Raw genomic sequence first — 22416 nt, 5'->3', positions numbered from 1 at the left:
ATTAATTGTTCTTGGCCCATGACTCCCTTTATGCCAGTATAATAGGCTGTTATAATTTTAAATGTGTTTTGGTTTTATAATTTTAAATGTGTTACTTGCTATTATTTACTCTGTTATTCTAATCTTCTATCATTAGTCTAAAAAGTATCTAAGATAGGGAAGGAAAGAAAACAAGATGAGGGGTGGGGAGGATGGAAATGGGGACCAAGGTATGAGAAAGGGTATCAATATATGTGAAGTAATGCACCTTCATTCTGGTGAATGTCATGTAACCCTTCTATTACAATAAAAATATATGCAAAAAGACATGGTCTGTACAGAAAAAAAGTATCTAAGTCATGACTTGTATATACTGCTTTAAGAGAAAACTTTTAAAACCTAAAAGAGTCCTCTGCCAAAATGGATGGACAAACTCGTATTAAATCAGCAAAGCATTAAATCAGCCAAGCTCAGAGAGATGAAATGTGCACATTCTCTGTGATACAACCAAAGCTAGGTACCCATGGCTCACACCTAATCGTAGCTACTCAGGAGGCTGACATCTGAGGATTACAGTTTAAAGCCAGCCTGGACAGGAATATATGCAAGACTTTTTTGTGGGGTGGGGAGGGGGGAATAGTGAAGCTACAATTACCTACCAAAAAAAAACCCCAGTAGTTAGAGCTGGTAGGGAGCTGGCCTTACACAGAAAAGTTCAGGGCCAGTTGCCAGGCAGGCCTTGAGTTCAAACCCCAAGACTGGCACAAGAAGCAGCAAAAACAAAAGATTAAGGCCTTGAGTTCCAACCCTATTATTAGTACACATACACACAAATGGAATGCATGTACACAAAGATTTACTAGAAGCCTCAGTTTCCTCTCCCATTAATTTATACCAGGAATTGATCTCAAGTTCTCATGAGGTAAGCCAGGTGCTGGTGGCTCATGCCTGTAATACTAGCTTCTCGGGAGGCTGAGATCAGAGGATCATGGTTCAAAGCCATCCCAAACAGAAAAGTCTCCATGGCACTCTTATCTTCAATGAATCACTCAAGACACAGAAATGGCACTGTGGCTCAAATGGTAGAGCACTAGCCTTGAGCAAAAGGAGGCTCTTATGAGGTTAAACTGGCACCTTAACAATGGTTACAATTATAGGAATATTCGATGATTTAAGACTAGAGAAAGGAAGATGAGCCAGAGGAAATGCCCGAAACATTGTTAGGGAGAAATAGCAAAATGTTTTTGAGAAGTAGAGAAAACAAAGCAACAAGTCAATGAAAACCCACAAGCAAACTCACAGGATGAAAGACAAGCAGAATGAAAGACAACAACACATCCGTGTTTCTTACTAAGGGAAGGTGTAGGGCCAGACTGGCCCTGACCAGTGTTTCTGGCATTCTCCTATAAACTTGGACCCTCAGAACCACCTGTGCTTGATATTTCTTCAAATTTCTGAGAGCTCTCTTTTAAATAACACAGTTATCTGGGCCACAGATCAACCAGGTACAGCTTCGGGTCTTTGTCCTCTGCTCAGTGTAAGCTCCTGACCAAGGGCAGCAGCTGGAGTCAGGGCAGGTTTTGTGGAGAGCAGCCATACACAGAGGCCGGGCCCACTGTCTGGTTTCTGATGAAGGCAGGTTTCCAGGCCTGTGGAGGGATAGCTGGGTGGGGTGCCTGAGCAGAGCTAGTAGGTCAGAGAGCTCTTTGCCACAGCTGTTACCCACATCTTACCCACATGGGGGATCCAGTGACTTTCAGGATCTGTGTGTGGCTGAAGAGTCAGTTCAGTTGTTTTGCTTATCCACCAGCGCATCAGGGACCAGGTATGTGGAGCTCTACTCTGCCCACTTAGCAAAAGTCATTCCTGGGCATTTCTACTCTTGACCACACACTGGGATGGGATGGGCTGTGCCCTCAGGGTGAGTTCAGCTCGAGAAATCCACCCATCTTTATATCCACTTTTGCCTTGTGTAGTGGGAATCAGCCACTCTGAAGGTTTCATTTATTTACTAGCCCTGTGTGCTGCTGGTCTTTATTTTGCCCATCCAGTGACAATTTCCCTTGAGCGACTGTTCTCTCATCCTCACACTGGGTTAGGTGGAGCCCTGGCTGCCACAATGGGCTTGCCCCCACATAGAAGGGCACAGACACTGCTCTGTTTCTCTGCCCCATGTTGGACTTGCTAATGCTGAAAATGTTACCCATTTCTTGGCCCATCAATGTGGCTCTTGACAGAAAACAAAGGGAAGAGGATGAAGAAGTGGAGGATGACAAAACGAGAAAAAACAAACAAGGCAACATTGGTATGGTCAAGAGAGGAGTTTCTGCAAGGCATTTTCAGACTATCTTGTGCAAGGCTTTTTGTTTCTGATAGCGATCTAAAGTTTGACTTTTTAAATTTTATTTTATTCTCAGGGTAAGGTACAAAGGGTAAAGTTTGCTACTTTTTAACTTTCTTCCAGCCACTTCCTGATTAGACTTTTACTAGTGACCTTCCCTGGTTTTACTTGCCTGTCTTTCCTTGAAGTCACGCAATTGTGGTTTGATTCCTGGCGACACAGGAAAATTATCCGTATGTTTTCCAACTGGCTATCTTTCATACTATCTCTTCAAACTGAGTGGAAGCCAAGGCTCCAACAGGCTAAAGGATTGGCCTAAGGAGGAGGAAATAAAAAATGGAGTCAGAGCTTAAAATTCCCAAGCCACCAAATTTCACAGAACACCCAGCTGAGTGTTGAACATGGATCTGTCGGACAGTTCAGAAAACTGTTAGGAAGAACTCAGTTGATTCAGGTCCATTGGTAGCCTGGGATGGTTCAGTAACCAAATACTGATCTTCAGAGCATGCAAAACCCATTCACCAGTGCATCTCTACCTCAATACATTCTAATTGATCTTTTAACCAAAACAACCCCAGAATAGCTAAGCATCTTACTTCTGATCAACACACGATTCCCTACACAAAGACTTGCAAGCATGGTGTATGTTTTTTTGTTCTGTTTTTTTAAACAGTAACTGCATAGCAAAGACAGGCTTTTAATTTCCCAGGTAGTGCAATTTGAATAGCTTCAAATTGTCTATCTTTCTGTCTCTGGCTCCAAGTACAAGGATTACAGACACTTGCTACTATGTCCAACTAAGGATAGTATCTTATTCCTTTAAAACCTTTGTCTCTCGTTTTCAAAATAATGGCTAATTCTCTGAGAAATTCATGCATCAAAAATAGTGAAAATACAATCAGCTGTTTGCTTGAATATATTTGTTTGTTAAAAATTAAAAAGTAGGTATAGTAGCTCTAACAAGATTTGTTTCTTGGGGCTGGGAGTTTGGCCTAGTGGTAAAGTGCTTGCCTAGCATGTATGAAGACCCGGGTTCGATTCCTCGGTACCACATACATAGAAAAAAAATCTGGAAATGGTGCTGAGGCTCAAGTGGTAGAGCTCTAGTCTTGAGAAAGTCCAACAACAGTGCTCAAGCCCAGGACTGGAAAAAAAAGATTTGTTTCTTGCCAGGCGTCGTGGCTCAGGCCTATAATTCTAGCTACCCAAGAGGCTGAGATCTGAGGATCACAGTTCAAAGCCAGCCATGGCAAGAAAGTCCATGAGATGCTTATCTCCAATTAGCCACTGAGTAAGTAAAATTTGAAGATTTTTGAGGGTCCTTCTGTTACCAAGTGATGACCACTTCTTTCGTATCTTCGAACAGGATGTCCTTAATCAAGATATTAATATCAATCTCTTCCTATCCCTCAAAGACAACTGCCTATGCTAAGGTAAGCCCACCTTTCATCTAAAGAAAAATGCTTTCACCGACCCTTATTTTTATTAGTTGAAATAGGACCAGTGCCTAGTTGGATAAACAAACAAACAAAAAAAATTTAATTGAAAGACAGAGTTGACCAGGAGTTTGGCCTAGTGGTCGAGTGCTTGCCTAGCATGCATGAAGACCCAGGTTCGATTCCATGGTACCACATACATAGAAAAAGCCAGAAATTGGGCTATGACGTCAAGTGGTTGAGTTGTAGCCTTGAGAAAGCCCAAGAACAGCACTCAGGCCCCAGGACCGGCAAAAAAAAAAAAAAATAGACAGAGTTAAAAACTATATGGGGGATGTACTAGTACTGGTGTCCTACTCTGTTTAAAGAACAGAATGTCGGGGCCGGGAGTTTGGCCTAGTGGTAGAGTGCTTGCCTAGCATGCACGAAGACCCGGGTTCGATTCCTCGGTACCACATACATAGAAAAAAGCCAGAAATGGTGCTGAGGCCCAAGTGGTAGAGCTCTAGCCTTCAGAAAGTCCAAGGACAGTGCTCAGGCTCTGAGCTCAAGCCCAGGACTGGCAAAAAAAAAAAAAAGAACAGAATGTCCTTTAGGTATGTCTTTTTCTTCTGGGTCTTCAAAAAGCACAGTATGATGGGCTGTGAAAATCTGAGGTGGGTCATTCACTTCTGAATAGGTGAATTTTCTATGTCATTTGTTGAAAATTGCCATGCTTCTCATTTAAAACATGTTAAGTAACAAAATTAGTGTAGACATTAATTTGTACTTTTGCCCTGGCTGAAAAACAGACTTTCCTGCCTAGTACAGAGCTAAGTACACAAATGGTCACCATAGTTGTGAAACAGTCACAGCAGGGCAAAGGGCCTGACAGCCCACAAGGTTGACATCTTGAAATTATAAAAGCAGAGCTGAACACTAAAGAAACGATGGTCAAAAGAATCCTTATTTTCCTCTTTGCAGATGACATGATTCTGTATTTAAAGAATCCTATAGACTCTACTCCCAAGCTCCTTGAGCTGATTCAAAGCTTTGGAAGAGTAGCAGGCTATAAAATCAACCCTCAAAAATCAACTGCCTTCCTTTATGCCAACAGTGAGAAGAACGAGGCAATAATCAGGAAAGAAACTCCTTTCACAATAGCCTCAAAGAAAATAAAGTACCTAGGAATTAGCTTAACTAAGAATGTAAAGGACCTTTTTGATGAAAACTTTAAAACCCTAAAAAAGGAAATTAAAGCAGAACTAAGGAAATGGAAAAACCTCCCATGCTCCTGGATTGGAAGAATCAACATTGTGAAAATGACAATCTTGCCAAGAGCTATCTACAAATTCAATGCAATACCCATCAACATACCAATGTCATTCTTTAAATAGAAGAGGCAATCCAAAATTTCATATGGAATAATAAAAGACCCCATATAGCAAAAACACTTCTTAGCAGAAAGAACAGCGCTGGAGGAATTTCAATTCCAAACTTTAGACTCTATTACAGAGCTATAATTCTCAAAACAGCTTGGTACTGGCACAGGAACAGGCCTGAAGACCAATGGAATAGAACCGAGGACCCAGATATTAAACCACAGACCTATGGCCACCTTATCTTTGACAAGGGAGCCAAAAAAATAGAATGGAAGAAAGACAGCCTCTTCAACAAGTTGTGCTGGCAGAACTGGTTAAGCACCTGCAGAAAACTAAAGCTGGATCCTTCTTTGTCACCTTGCACTAGAATTAACTCCAAATGGATCAAAGACCTGGAGGTAAAAACTGACACACTGAAAACTCTACAGGAAGGAATAGGAGATACACTAGGCCTCCTTGGCACAGGTCAAAACTTTCTTAATAAGGACCAAGAATCACAACAAATCAGAGAAAGGCTGGATAAGTGGGACTGCATTAAACTGCAGAGCTTTTGTATGGCAAAGGACATAGCTAGTAAACTAATCAGGAAGCCTACAGAGTGGGAGAAGATCTTCACCAACCAAACAACGGACAAAGGCCTCATATCTAAAATATATCAACAACTCAAAAAATTGAATCACTCCAAAACTAACCTCCAAAGTAACAACCATCCCATTAAAAAATGGGCCAAGGACTTAAAGAGAGTCTTCTCTGAAGAAGAAACAAAAATGGCCTATAGACACATGAAGAAATGCTCAACATCTCTGGTCATAAAAGAAATGCAAATCAAAACAACTCTAAGATTCCACCTCACTCCAGCTAGAATGGCCAGGATCAGGAAAACGAATGACAACAGATGCTGGAGGGGATGTGGCCAGGAGGGATCACTACTACACTGTTGGGAGTGCAAACTCGTTCAACCACTATGGAAAGCAGTGTGGCAGTGCCTCAAAAGGCTAAACATAGAACTCCCCTATGACCCAGCAATTCCACTACTTGGCATTTACCCAACCATCCAGAAACAAGGACATACTAAACCCACTAGCACAACAATGTTCATTGCAGCACTATTCACCATAGCAAAGATATGGAACCAACCTAGATGTCCCTCAGTTGATGAGTGGATCAACAAGTTGTGGTATTTGTACACAATGGAATTCTATGCCGCTGTCAGAAAGAATGACATCGCTCCATTTGTTAGGAAATGGAAAGACTTAGAAAAAATCATATTAAGTGAAGTAAGCCAGACTCAAAGGAACTTAGGCTCAATGGTTTCCTCATTCGTCATAATCAGTAGAAACCTTGGGCTCTACTAGCAGAGATATGCAATAGAGCAAAATCTTGATACATAAGGACATATAATGTGAAGCTAATTGAAAGGACCTCCAGGATAGTGAAACAAAAGCCATATAATGAATGATTGTTGTCCTTAATGTACTATGTTGTCTCTGATCTCCTTTGCTATCCCTTGGTTATCTCATATTGGTATAGTATCTCACTTTGTAATCTGATATATTGAATTTATTTGTATTTGGATATTTGAAATTTGATAGGGAAGGGGGGAAAACCAAGATGGGTGGGGGGTGTGGGGGGGGGAGGGAAACGGGTACCAAGACATGTGAAAGGGTATCAATGTATGTGAATTAATGCACCTTCTATCTGGCAAATATCATGTAACCCTTTTACTAATTACAATTAAAAAAAAAGAATCCTTATTTTAACTAAGAGTTTCACACATTTTAGAAAGCAAATGCAGGAGATGTGTGATTAAATCCTTATCCCAAAATTATGCCAGTCCTTTATTTTATAGCAGTAGACTTAATATGATTTGACTAAGTTACAAATATAGATCAAACTTAAGAACAATTCCCATTTTCTCTAAAGAATATTAGAGTGGGATTTCTTCATAATATCCAGTCCTGTGTTACTATTTACATGTTACATTCAAAGCCAAGCTCTCAACTCTGACATTGTCAGGGTTACTGCCAAGAGAAATACTCAATGAGCAAATATCCTTTTTTGTCACACTGTCAACATTTTCACCCTGGTTCTTTTCTTTTTTCAGTGTTTTCTCTTATATTTAGAGGCCACTGAGAGTCCACACTTGAAACTGAATTTTAATACAACAGCCTTGCAGGCAGAATGTTTGGAGAGATTTCTCATTTCACACTGATCAGCTGGAGTGTTTCTCATCCATTTCTATAACTTGCCTGGCTCCAGCCAGGATGCTACATTAGAAGAATGAAGTATCTCCAGGCCTCCAAATACAGCGACAGCCTTGTTCACACCCCCCTCTACCACCCTCTCTTAATGAAGCTTTCACTCACAGTGTAATAAAGTAGGAAAGTAACCTGAGCTTTTTAATTATGGATGCTCAATTCTGGCTCAGCCTTTGAAAAACTATTTCCTCTCTTCTTTGCCAATAACCCACCTGGCCAGAATTTGACAGGTTTTAAATCAGTAGCTGGCAATTTTTATTCCATTACAGAAAAAAAGGATAAAGAAAAATAAAAGCACTAACTTATTACTAGAAGATTCTAGCTTTGCATCTAATGGAATCTCATCCTTATCTTGGAATTCCTTAGCTCCTCTTCCTGAAAAATTGTTGTGAACTGTCCTATCTTGTTAAAATGCACAACTCCTCCACAATCCTTCTACTTAACTACTGATATTCTTGCCCAGTGAACTCAAAAGATGACCTGCCATAGATGTCCATACTCTGTTCCACACCTATTAATAGATGAAGTCTTCATGTTGCTATCTACAACTTTATTCTCCATCTGTACATCCAGCTCCACTGCTCTATAAAGTCCAGGTCTTAAAACCTCTGCCATCTACTTTTCCCTCTCCACTGGATCAATCAACCAGAATACTGACAGCTAAAAATCTCTTATCTTATAGAAGGAAAATTACAGATGACACGATTCTGTATTTAAACAACCCTATAGACTCCATTCAAAAGTTGCTTGAGCTAATTTAAAACTTTGGCAAAGTAGCAGGGTATAAAATTAACCCTCAAAAATCAACTGCTAGCCAGGCGTTGTGGATCATGCCTGTAATCCTAGCTACTCAGGAGGCTGAGATCTGAGGATCAAGGTTCAAAACCAGCCCAGGTACTAAATTCCCACAGACTCTTATCTCCAATTAACCTCTAGAAAATGGTAAGTGGGGCTTGGCTCAAGGGAAGGGTGGTAGCTTAAGAGCTCTGGAATGGCGCCCCTGCAGAGTTCAAGCCTCATGACCCACCCCACCCCACAACACACACACACACACACACACACACACACAAAATCAGCTGCTTTCGATATGACAACAATGAGAGGGCAAAGCAAAAATCAAGAAAGCAACTACTTTTGCAATAGCCTCAAAGAAAATGAAGTATTTAGGAATTAATTTAAGAATGTAAAGGATCTCACTCCAAAACTAATCTCCAAAGAAACAACAATCACATTAAAAGATGGGCCAAAGACATACAGAGTCTTCTCTGAAGAAGAAATATGAATGGCCTATGGACACATGAAGAAATGCTTGACATATCTGGCCATAAAAAGATATGTAAACCAAAACAACTCTAAGATTCCACCTCACTCCAGTTAGAATGGCCAGGATCAAGTAATCTAATAACAGTAGATGCTGTCAGGGATGTGGCCAGGAGGGATCACTACTACATACACTGTTGGGAGTGCAAACTCATTTAGCCACTGTGGAAGGCAGTATGGAGGTTCCTCAAAAGACTAAACATAGAGCCCCCCTATGACCCAGCAATTCCACTACTCAGCATTTACTCAATCATCCAGAAACAAGGACATACTAAAGCCAATAGCACAACAATGTTCATTGCAGCACTATTTACCATAACAAAGATATGGAACCAACCCAGATGCCCCTTAGTTGATGAGTGGATCAACAAGATGTGGGATTTATACACTATGGAATTCTATGCTGCTGTCAGAAAGAATGACATTGCCCCATTTGTAAGGAAATGGAAAGACTTAGAAAAAAAACATATTAAGTAAAGTAAGCAAGACTCAAAGGAACATAGGCTCAATGGTTTCCCTCATTTGTCATAATCAGTAGAAACCTTGGGTTCTCCTAGCAGTGATTACAATAAAACAAATCCTAGATAAATAAGGCCATATAGTATGGTGCTAAATTAAAGGACCTCCAGGCTATAGAAACAAAAGCCATATAATGAGTGATCACTGTCCTTAATGTATTATGTTATTTCTCATCTCTTTTGCTGTCCCTTGGTTATCTCATATTGTTATAGTATTTCACCTGGTTATCTGATATATTTTATAAATGCATATTTGGTTATTTGAAATAGGATAGGGAAGGGGGAAAACAAGATGAGGGGCAGGGGTGGGGGGAGGGAAATGGGGTCCAATACATGAGAAAGAGTATCAATGTTTGTGAAATAATACACCTTCTATCTGGTTAATATAATGTAACTCTTCCATTAATTACAATAAAAATATATGAAAAAAATGTAAAGGACCTATGTGATGAAAATTTAAAACCCCCAAAATGGTATTAAAGCAGAACTGAGGAAGTGGAAAAACCTCCCATGCTCCTGGATTTGAAGGAGTTAACATCATGAAAATGGCAATCCTGCCAAGGGCTATCCACGCAATACCTATCAATATCCCAGTGTCATTCTTTAAGGAAATAGAAGCAGTCCAAAATTTCACATGGAATAATAAAAGACCCGGTATAGCAAAAACAATTCTCAGCAGAAGAACAGCACTAGAGGAATATCAATACCAAACTTTAGATTCTGTTACAGAGCTATAGTAACCAAAACCACTTGGTACTGTCACAAGGACAGGCCTTAGCACCAATGGAATAAAACTGAAGATCCAGAAATCAACCCACAGACCTACTGCCACCTAGTCCTTGATAAGGAGCCAGAAAAAATAGAATGAAAGACAGCCTCTTCAACCAGGGTGCTAACCAGGTATTAAACACCTGAAGAAAACTAAAGTTGAACCCCTCTTGGTCACCCTGAACAAGGATTAACTCCAAATGGATCGAAGACATTGAGGTAAAAGCCAGATACCCTGAATACTTTACAAGAAGGAATAGAAGATACACTAGGTCTCATTGGCACAGGTCAAAACTTTAAGACCCAGAAACACAACAAATCAAAGAATGTCTGGATAAGCGGGACTGCATTAAACTGCAGAGCTTCTTTATGGAAAAGAACATAGCTAGCAAGCTAAATAGAAAGCCTACACAATTGGAGAAGATATTGACTACCCATACAACAGACCAAGGCCTCATATCTAAAATATACCTACAACTAAAGAAATTCAATCTCTCAGAAACAAATCCTCAAAGAAACAACCATCCCATTAAAAGATGGGTAAAGAATTAAAGATTTCTTTGAAGAGAAAGTAAGAATGGCCTATAGACACATGAAGAAATGTTTAACATCTCTGGCCATAAAAGAAATGTAAATCAAAACAATTTGGAGATTCCACCTCACTCCAATTAGAATGGCCATGATCAAGAAAACTATTAAATGCTGGCTGGGATGAGGCCAGGAAGGATCACAACTACACTGTTGGTGGGAGTGCAAACTTGTTAAAGCAGTATGGCCATCCCTCAAAAGACTACACATACAGATCCCCTAGGATGTAGCAATCCTACTCCTTGGCATTTATCCAAACATCCAGAAACAAGGATATACTAAAGCCACTAGCACAACAATGTTCATTGCAACATTATTTACCATAGCTAAAATATGGAACCAACCCAGATACCTCTCAGTAGATGATTGGATCAAGAAGATGTAGTACTTATACCCAATGCAATTCTATGCAGCTATCAGAAAGAATGGCATCATCTCATTTGTAAGGAAATGGAAAGACTTGGGGGAAAAAATCGTATTAAGTGAATTAAGCCAGACCCAAAGGAGCATAGGCTCAATGGTTTCCCTCATTTTTCATAATTAGTACACATAGGACTCTCCTAAGTAGAGGATTATAATAGGTCAATACCTAGGTCATATAGGATGAGACTAAATGAAAGAATCTCTAGGATATGGAAACAAGAGCTTTATCTTATGTGATTGTTGTTCTTAATGTACTGTTATTTCTCTTTTTTGTTGCCCTTTAGTTAATCTCATATGGTTACTGTATCTGACTTTGTTACCTGGAATATTGTATATGCATTTATTTGAAACAGGCAAGAGAAGGGAGGAAAACAAAATGATTTGGAGGTGTTGGGGGGAGGGATATGGGGACAAAAACCTGAGAAGGGGTATCAATGTGTGAGAAGTAACGCACCTACTACCTGACAAATGTAACTGTAACCCCTCTATATATTACCACCACAAAAATGTAATAAACAATTTTTAAATATATTCATTCTGCCCCCCACCTCTGCTACCACCACCAATTTCCATTTAACTCCTTGGTTCTCCTTTGAAACAAATCTCATCCAAGGCAATTATACGTAATCTGTTTCTCTCCTATTGTTTCAGCTCTTTTTCTGTTATATAATAATGCCTGAAGACTAGAGAATATATAAACAGTAGAGGTCTATTGGCTCATTATACTGGAGCCAAGAATGCCTAAGATCATGGTACTGGCACTTGCAACAAGCCTACATTCTGTATCGCCCGAAGACAAAAGAACAGAGATATTTTGTCACAACAGTAGAAAAGTGACCAACATCTAAGAAAGTCAATATAAAAAAAGAATTTATCTTGACTCCATTTCTGAAGCTTCAGTCCATCGTCACTTGGCTCCATGTTTCTGGATCTATGGTATGGCAGAGAACCATGGCAGGGAATGTGTGGTAAAGCAAACATCTTCACCTCAACTTAGCCAGGAAGAAAGAAGAAAATTAGGTGCCAGTGAGTCGGAATGTTGAGACGTGAGGATCAGGAGTCAAAGGCAGCCTAGGGAAAAAAGTTCATAATATACTCTTATTTCTAATTAAACACACACACACACACACCCCAGAAATCGAGCTGGGATTCAAGGGGTAGCATGCTAGCCTTGAGCACTAAAGCTCAAGGATGTGCCCAGGACATAAAGGATGAGTGGGGAGGGAGAAGAGGAGGAGAAAGGGGATGAGAGAGACAGGGAATGCACCAAGGTTATTATGTCCTTCAGGGACATATCCTCAGTGATTTGCTTCCTTCAACTATGTTCCACCCTAAAGCCTGAACTTTCCACCAACTCACATAGCCATTATGCTGGGGCCTTGAATGGATTGATCCCATTAATGAGGTCACATCCCTCATGACCCAATCACCATCAAGGCCCCATCTCTGAACGCTGCTGCAATGTGGCCTAAGCCATCAACTCACAAGCTTTGGGGAAAAGGATTCAGATCTAAGCCGTTACAGTCAAGAGCAAATGAAACCAAGTGCAAGGGAGGATGAGGAATCCAAACCCTTAACAAGCCACTCTTGTGGCAATTGTCCCAGTCCCAATCTGCGATGTCATTCCATTTCCAAGTGCATGGCCACCATGCCCTAATCATCCCCAATTAGGTCACAAGTCTCAACAGTGTTGTGCTTTGGGGGATCAGATTTCTATCACAATCTTTGGAGACAGAGTCACAGATTCAACTTTCTCTCATCAGCATCTTACCTCAATTGCTCTCATCTAGGTCACTCTAGACCTGTATATTGCAAAATACAATAATCAGCTCCCTGCCCTGTTGAGGTTTTGTGTGTTTCCTCAATTAGTATGTTTGCCTGTCCTGGGGCTTGAACTCTTGGCCTGGACACTGTCCATGAGCTTCTTTTGCTCTAGGCTAGTTCTCTACCATATGAGCCACAATGTCACTTCGAGCATTTCCTGAGTAGTTTATTGGAGAGAAGAGTCTCACAGACTTTCCTTCCCAGGCTGGCTTCAAATTGCAATCCTCATTATCTCAGCCTCCTGAGTAGCTAGGATTGGAGTTTCTGTGCCATCGGCACTGGTCTCCTCTGCCCTATTGTTAAGAGGTAGAATTGCATGTATTCTTCATCTGGCTTTTTTAAAACACCATATCTTATGTTTTTCTTCAGTTATTACTATTGATTTCTTAATGTCCTTTGTTGTGTTTTGCTTTTCTATGTGAGACATAGAAATGTTAGTCATCTTCCCTGTCTACCCTTACTACCTTGTTGATCTCATTTAACCACATTTGCTGAGGAAAGACGATTAGTAGATATCCTTATGTGAATAGAAGCCATGAAATAATGAGTATGTAATAGATTAAGGGACAAAAACACAACAGCAAAGCTGGGTGCCATAGCTCATGCCTACTCAGGAGGCTGAGATCTGAGGATCACGATTCAAAGCCAGCTCAGGCACTAAAGACTATGAGACTCTTATCTCCAGTTCTATCACTAGAAAATGCGAAGTGGATATTTGAAAGGATAATCAAATGTCTTTCAGTATTCTAACTTTGAAATGTTTGTGTATTTGTATGTGTGCCCTTTTAAAGCATATGCAACTCCTAAGCAATAAATCGCATGCTATACAAAGTGAGCATACTTTGTCATGACAATTTGAATACTGATTTTAAGAATGATAAAAATCAACATTCATTTTTTGCCCATTAACACTTCGGGAATTTTTCTTGTGTTAGAACACAAAGCTTTGTATTTTGTGGAAAATAAAATCACAATTATTTAGTGCAAAAAACAAAAAGAAAATGCTAAGTGGAGCTGTGGCTCAAGGGATAGAGTGGTACCCTTGAGTTGAAGAGCCCAGGGGCAGCATCCAGGCCCAGACTTCAAGCCCCATTACCCACAAATTAGAAAAAAATACAGCAAAACCCAGTATAAGTTTCCTGACATCATTCTATCTTACACAGCAGTGTGTCACTTACGGACAGGAATCTATTCTAAAAAAATGACAAATTTTGTCATTTTTACTAATGCCACAAAGGTTTATACAGATTTGGGTAAAGTAGCCTGATACACACCTAACCTATCTGGTTCAACCTATTGTTCTTCCAGAATGGTTTGCTGTGTGTGACTCTTGCCAGGTTTACCCCGTCAAGTAAGTTTCTCCATCTTAAGGTCATGTCAAGCTTTCAAAATTCTTCAGTTGCCTTGCCTTGCCTTCAGCACTAACAACACATCATTCACTTTCATGTAACCAATGATGGTTCCTGAATCATTTAAGACCACACAGAGCTAGCAGTAATTGAGCAGTAAATTAGGTGCCATCTCTTCTTTCAATCTTGGTAGGAAACACTTTTGTGTTGGCCCTGACTAGTCTGCCTCTTGTCTCAAACAGGCCATTTGAAGTTTCCCTGTATCTCATACAGATACACAATCTTCTCAAATTTTTGAAGTTTCATTGCCTTAAATGAAGGTGGTCTTTTAGCAGCTTAGGTCACTGTGTCCTTGTTATTCAAGATCCTGTGAGGTCGAATAAATGTGCCTGAATGTTGAATATATTTGTAGTCTTCAGAACTTTTTTTTATTTTCAGATCCATCATTGAGTGACTTTTTGCCAGTCATGGGCCTTGAACTCAGAGCCTGAACACTGTCCTTGGGTTTTCAAGACTAGAGCTCTACCACTTGAGCCTACAGCACCATTTCTGGCTTTCCCTATGCATATGTGGTACTGAGGAATTGAACCCAGGTCTTCATGCATGCTAGCCAAACACTCTACTACTAGGCTAAACTCTTGGCACTCTGACTTCCTACTGGCAACTTAAGCAGTTACATTGTAACACAGGAGAAATATTGCAATGAATAGAGACAGTATACACACACACCCACACCACACACCCCACAACTGCTACTGGCATAACATCACATATAGTAAAAAATACATAAATAGGATTAGGATAATGAGCTCTATGTTTATGAGCATAGTATATAAGTATACAAACCAGTTGGCATTAATATTTTGTGCTGTACATGTGTATCTTGCCAATGGTAACTGTAACCCCTCTATACATCACCCTGATAATAAAAACATATATATGACTAGTATCATGGATCAGTCTAGCAGCATAGTAGGCGGTTTACACTAAGCCCATCACAAACATTTGAGTAAACTTAAGACTATGTTACAACGGCTGTGATATTCATCACTAGGAGTCAGAAATTGCTCCTCTCTCACACAATACTGTACCATCATTGTCCATGCAGTCTTGTCACTGACCAAAAACAGAAGAATCTCCGTGGTATACCCAATAAAGTTTCAGCTCTCCATGAAATCTGCTATTGATAGTTTTAGAATCTCTATTTCTTTTTGCTTATTATCCCTAATAATAAATCCATATCTAGGTGGGAAATTCAGGATTCAGTGATATGTAACGTAGATAATACACACTGGTAGCTAATACATACCATCACCATCTCCTTCCTGTCTACCTCGCAATTCAACACCAAGCAGGGTCAAGAAGAATGTATGCTCTGGAGCCAGGCTGGAATCCCAGTTCTGCCATTATCTAATCACATGAATTTAATCAAGTTACTTAATCTGTGTCTTGGATTTTAAAAAATAACCGTATGTACAATTAGAAGTATTGTATTCAATGTTACATTTATGGGCTGTAATGAAGCTTAGCTATAGGACACTTGCTTACTATGTGCAAGCTCTTGTATTGAATCCTCAACACCATACATACCAAAAATTTTACAGCTGGAAGCTGGTGGCTTGGGCCTATAATCCTAGCTACTCAGGAGGTTGAAATTTAAGGATCAAAGGCAGAAAAGTCCATGGGATTATCTTCAGGTAATCAATGAAAAAGTTAGAATGGAAGCTTGGCTCAAGTGGTAGAGGGCCAGCAATACGCAAAAGAACAAGAGGAGGCCCTTAGTTCAAGCCCCAGTAACTACTCCACCATACACGCACATACACCCTTACACATAGAATGGTTAAAACAGTATCTGAAGTGGGGCACTGGTGGCTCGGCTGTAATCCTAGCTACTCAGGAGGCTGAAACCTGAAGATCATGGTTCAAAGATAGCACTATCAGAAAAGTCTGTGAGACCCTTATGTCCAATTAACTATCAGAAGGCCAGAAGTGGAACCATAGCCCAAGTGGTACAGTAGTAACTTTAAGCAAAAAAGCTCAGGAATACCATCAGGATCTGAATTCAAGCTCCAAGACTGGCGCGCACTCGCACACGCACACGCACGCACGCACACGCACACACACACACACACACACACACACACACACACACACACACACACACACACAAATGGTATCTGGAGTACATTAAATATTTAATAAAGTTTAGTTGCTGTTATGTACAGCAGAGGTACTTACCCAATGGAAATATTGAGGGCTCTCTCTATATAGTTTATAAATTTTAAGTCATATTTAGAAAGACTAAATGAAAATAAGTGACATTAATTTTAATAAATCATCCCTAGTATCTAAAATCTCATTTAATCACGCATTTAATATAAATAGCATTAGACATTTCATATTTTGGTTTTATCTTAAGCTTTTACAATCAGATGTTACACTTGCAGTACATCTCAATCCAAACACAGATTAGTAGAGCTTAGAAGCAACATGTAGTGGGTGTAGGAAGGAAACCCATTGCAGAGTATTCCCTTTTGGCTTTGGAGAGACTAAATTCTAGGTAATGATGGTAGTTTAGAATACTTTTCATTAAAGCAAAGATTCTAGTCTCAAGATCCCACCCAACCCCAATGTCAGAATCTGAAAACTAGCAGGGAACTTGACTTTAGGAAGTCCTACATCAAATCTCTCCACATGGGCCAAGTTAGCCAGCCCTTACCCCAATCCATCATTATTTCCTCCTCTCAAGGCACACAGAGGCTGGCCTCCTGTCATCCTCCATTCTTCCTCAACACGTCTTACCTCGTTTGATTCATATTCTAATGTATATATCCTTTTGTGCTTTCAACCTCTTTATCATCAACATCCCGAGGAGATGAAGTGGAATTCGATGACACGAGTTAGAGAAGTATCAGAAAGCACAGCTAAAGAGACGGATTTCTAAGATTCAGGATAGCGAAGATGAAATATGGATAGCGGAAGTATTGCTGATGGGTGGGATGGTAGAGTTTAAGAGGGTAGGGTAGAATCCATCAATCTGTCTCCATCTTCAATAACATTCCCCTCACACTAGACCACGGCAGTGTCCTCAGGGTACAAAATGAGACACCAGGACTAAATGTCTTGCTCTTCTTTATTTAGCTCACTATCTTCAGTACTAGAATAATATAGGCACATAATAAAGTGCTCATTAAATAACTGATGAGGGAGCCAGAATCAAGGGGAGAGGGAGGAAGAGGGAGAGGGAGAGAGGGAGAGGGAGAGAGGGAGAGGGAGAGGGAGAGGGAGAGGGAGAGGGAGAGGGAGAGGGAGAGGGAGAGGGAGAGGGAGAGGGAGAGGGAGAGGGAGAGGGAGAGGGAGAGGGAGAGGGAGGGGAGGGAGGGGAGGGAGGGGGAGGGAGGGGGAGGGAGGGGGAGGGAGGGGGAGGGAGGGGGAGGGAGGGGGAGGGAGGGGGAGGGAGGGGGAGGGAGGTAAGAATGGAAGTGAGAGGGAGTTTCACCCTTGCTTCTCTTTATTCTACAGTTCCTTATATTAATTCTCAAACTCAGTACTATAATCAGAATGGCCATGTTGGTTTTTCTTTTTTGCCTTCCATCGTTTTGACTCCCTCCCCTCTATCACTGCATTCCAACCTCACTACCCCCTTCTCGGTTCTTTGACTACCAGAAATGATCACTACCTTGGAGACTTTTGCTGTCTATTGGAATGCCTTTGGTAACTGTCCCCTTGTCCCTCAAGTGGCATCTCAAATATTACCTGACAAGCCTTCTTTGATCTCCATGATGCTCTTGATGACAGCCAACTTTTGTTCTCTTTGTAAGATGTTTTCATTTCAGAAATAGGCATTTCCATGTATGTTTTATCTCCTTATTGCCCTATGAGCTTCCATTCCTCACCCCCACTTCATCTCGAGTGCCATGAAGGAAAGGCAAATATCTATGTCATTTGCCACAAACCTAACACCTAGTACCACATTAGATCTATATTAGATATTCGACTTATAAGACCTGAAAGTGTTTCTAAGCATTCAAATCACTCCGGGCTAAAGTACTTTTTCGTTTCCTTTAACTGTCAACTTGACTCCTGAAAATGTGAAGCATTCACTACAAAGGCAGTACCAGGTATCCTGTTTGTCCGAGAGAAGCACACCACTGGAGACCTCTGGGGAGAATGACGTTCAGCATAGCACAACCTAAATCTGGTGTGATGTTTCAGTAACTGTAGAGAAAAAGTCCAATTCCATGATTCAATCCTCAAAACAGGGCACCTTGAAGACAGAACACAGTGTTCTGAGAGAATCGTGCCTTTCATAGCATCATCAGTGGCATCCACTTTACTACTAATATTGTTCTACTCACAAATGCTTGAACCTTCTCTCAAAAGAGAGGTTTTCTGTACAGCTCCCTTCCTCTCATGAGCTCTCACCAGAATCACCCTTCATACTCTTTCCATGACAATGCAGGCTTCTCTAGCAGGCAGGTCAAAAAATCTACCCACGGCCCCAGCACCTTCCCTGTAATAGCAGTACAGTTTCAGAGCAGCATTCACATTTTAGGTTTATTTCCATCATAGTGGTTGCTCTAGGTACTAATTTGTTTAGGCTGCTAAAACAAAATGCCATAGATTTCTAGCTAGCTTAGAAATAATGACAAGCTGGACACTGATGGCTCATAGCTGTAATCTCAGCTACTCAGGAGGCTGAGATCTGAGGATTGAAGTTCAAACCCAGCCCAGGCACTAAAGTCCATGTGACTCTTATCTCCAGTGAACCATCAGAAAACTGGCAATGGTACTGTGGCTTAAGTAGTAGAGTGCTAGTCTTGAGCTGAAGAGCTTAGCCTCAGAGTTCAAATCCCATGACCAACAACAACTAAGCCATATAATGAGTGATTGCTGTCCTTGATGTACTATGTTCTCTCTCATCTCTTTTGCTGTCCCTTGGTTATCTCATATTGTTACAGTGTTTCACCTGTTATCTGATATAGTGTGTGTGTGTGTGTGTGTGTATATATATATATATATATATGCTTATTTGGTTATTTGAAATAGGATAGGGAAGGGGAGAAAACAAGATGAGGGCCGGGGATGGAAGGAGGGAAATGGGGACCAAGACGTGATAAAGGGTATCAATGTTTGTGCAGTAATGCACCTTCTATCTGGTGAATATAATGCAACCCTTCTATTAGTTACAATAAAATATATGGAAAAAATTTTAAAAAGGGAAATGCGCACGCACACACACGCACGCGCACACACACACTCACACACACACATACACACAAAGACTATTTCCCATTTGTGGAAGCTGAAAAAGTTCAAGATTAAAGTGACAGTTTCCATGCCTATTGGTCTGTTTCCAGGTCTGGAGATGTGGTGTCTTGCTTTGTCTTCATATGATGGTCCCCACAAAGAGTGAAGGAGTTTTGGGGCTCTTCATAGAGTCCTTCATAACTGAATCATCTATCAAAGCCCTGTTAGTTAACACCACATACGAGTTTGAGAGTATCCCAGTATTCAGACCTCAGCACAGTGATGCACATACAGATATATACATGCTATCTAACTCTCTGTTGGATTGTGGATCAAAGACATAGAGCTGGGGTCTCTTAGGTAATGTTGAAGGGATATATATATATAGTAAACAGTTGAGATTTTTGTAGTTGACACTGGTTATACAAGTCATTTACTAAGACAAAAAACTCGACGTACAAGCCACAAGGCCCAGTTCTTAGAAAATCGCCATTAGTTTAAGGGTGTGTTTCACAGAGGGACAGGTAATAATCAGAGTCTCTCTGAGAACCACAGTGTCCAACAGATAGGCAGAATTTTCAGGCAGAGTTCTAAACTGGGTGATCTGACAATAAGAAATAGAAATCTAGATCACATCACTAATCCTGGGAAGATTGACTAAAGATAGAGCTCATAAACTGGCTGAACATCAATGCCCCTGCCCTGGAAGAATAGGAAAAGAGGGGCACAAGCACTAGAAATGGGTCACAGAAGCTATCTACGTCCCAGGAGGAAAGCCTGGTTTGTAGCACATGGTCATAACAACCTAGGAGCTTTAGACTGTATGCATATGATCAGAATTGGTTCTCGGGATCAAGGCAGCTTTGAGGTCTTGCAGTCATAGGAAAGGAGGAGTACAGAGGTTGGAAGCCAGGCCATGCCAAGTAAGGCTGAGCCCCACAATTATAAAACTAAGCATCTTACATCTTGAGATATATATATATATATATATACATTGTATGAATACATCTTTCATATATATGAAAAAACTTCACTGAACACAAATTACATATAGAAACTGAGCACTAATGATACACAAATAAGGTATTAAGCTTATTTGGGGTCTGTCAGAAGATTCAAAGGAAAGAAACTGCAAGTGGAACTGTGGCTCAAGTGGTAGAACACCAACCTTGAGCTGAAGAGCTGAGGGACAGCACCCAGGCCCAGAGTCCAAGCCCTGTGACCAACAAAATATATGTCTCTGTGTGTGTGTATGTGTGTTTAAATCTATCTCACAAACTGATTATAGTTTTGAAATTATATTTAAGTTTTAGATGATTATGGACAACCCTCCTGGAAGAAAAGTGAATGAAAATAGCCAACTATCTGGCAGGAGGAATTTTAAAAGTTATCTAAGGCTAAGCCTCCTTTACATGATCATAATTACATACAAAAATTTGACTAGTGATACAAGTCTTCTAAAGCCAAATATTCTGCTTAGTGACTAGTCTCCATCCTATATATATTATTTTCCCCTCATGAAAAGTTTTAGCCCAAATGTGAAAAATTTTACCTCTTGAAAAGCAGTACTTATCCTGGGATCTAAAGCTAATCTATTTAGAATGACCAAATTTTACTTATGACTCTCCTGCTCCACCAGATTCATCATATCCCTCAAGGTGTCTTGAGATTATTCTAAATTGAAAATAACTGACACCAGATTACTCGCAAAGAATCAAGTTTTAAAACTGCACTTTACTGGAAAAGTACATGGAAAGTAAGATAAGCTAGTAATGTCTAGTCCCCTTAGATACACTAAGCAGCTCCCAGCTTTTCTTGTCCCAAAATACCTTTTTCAAATCAGAATAATTCTGTAACAGCACATAGTACAAACAACTTTAAGTACAGTGGTGCTAGTGGCTCTCAAACTGGACAGATTTCAGCACCTGTCTTTACAGAATGTTCCATACATGTCTGAAACTCAGGTAGAACTACACATACTCTACTTGTTTTTCCAAAATATAGATACAGAGCTATGATAAAATTTAATTCATAAATTAAGCACAGTAGAGATGAACAATAGCTAATAATCAGACAATAATTTCAGTACACTGTAGAAGTTGCCTAAAACTTGTATAAGCTTTTTCTGGAACTTTCTATTTAGTATTTTAAGACTAGAGTTGACCACTAATATGATGGAATAAAAACCATGTTCAAGGGAAAAGATTACTGTCAAAGACATGATGCTTGTATCCAATCCTTGAAATTAATACTCAGGTCCAACCCAATTCACTGTTTATTTTCAAATTTTATTTCCCAATAATATAAAATATCCTGTTAGTTTTTATTGACTTTCTCAGCATAAGTCGGAGACTGAAGATGTATTCCTTTCTCTGCTTTTCTGAATAAAGCATTAGCTTGGTCTTAGACTCCCAACAGCTAGAAGAACACTATATCCTTGTTCGTACCCAATGGGAGAGAAGCACTGCCTTTTACGGTAGAATCTGTAAGCCAGTCTCATCTCCTCCTTGCTTCATTTGCTTCTATATCCTGGGCTCCTTCCTGTGTAGTCAGCATCATCAGACATGCAAACCATTGTCTCCTCAGATCTCCCTACTTCTGTTGTCTCGCTAATTCATTCTTCTGTTGATATCTACTAAGATATACTATGTCAGGGACTGCTCTGAACATTGGGGATAAAGCAAAATGCAAATCATCATCAGTTCCCTTGGTAAGTGTAATTTTTCACAGGTAAAAATTTTAACTAAAGCAAAACAAATGTTGATAAAGAAAACTATAGAGGAGAATTAGGTACAGAAAAGTTCAGTAAGTGAAATTTTAAAAGACAGTAGACCAACTTCTGGTTATTGTAGCAAATACACATAACCACCATAATTAGCTGGTTTCACAAAATGTGCAGATGTCTTTAAATGGCACTGTTTCTTTTGATTTGGGAAGCAGTGTTAATGTCCCTGATCATCTCCTTTCCTATCTCCTAAGGAGAAGCTTCTTGGCCAAACAT

The 22416-nt window shown here is 40.2% G+C and overlaps 1 long non-coding RNA gene across 1 annotated transcript in view; it reads right to left on the bottom strand.

Annotated features, from left to right (window-relative positions):
- Positions 1 to 2506: 2506 nt before the first annotated feature.
- LOC150049142 (uncharacterized) overlaps positions 2507 to 22416 on the bottom strand; it is a 64361-nt gene continuing 44451 nt past the window's right edge. Inside the window, exon 5 of the long non-coding RNA XR_016538965.1 lies at positions 2507 to 2635. This is a non-coding gene — a long non-coding RNA (uncharacterized LOC150049142). The remainder of the gene's footprint in view (positions 2636 to 22416) is intronic.

The sequence above is a fragment of the Megascapheus bottae genome, chromosome 20 (assembly GCF_031878675.1).
Source record: "Megascapheus bottae isolate mThoBot1 chromosome 20, mThoBot2.hap1, whole genome shotgun sequence".
Classification (NCBI taxonomy): domain Eukaryota; kingdom Metazoa; phylum Chordata; class Mammalia; order Rodentia; family Geomyidae; genus Megascapheus; species Megascapheus bottae.
Note: the sequence above shows the minus strand (reverse complement) of the source record. Positions and strands in the feature narration are given on the sequence as shown.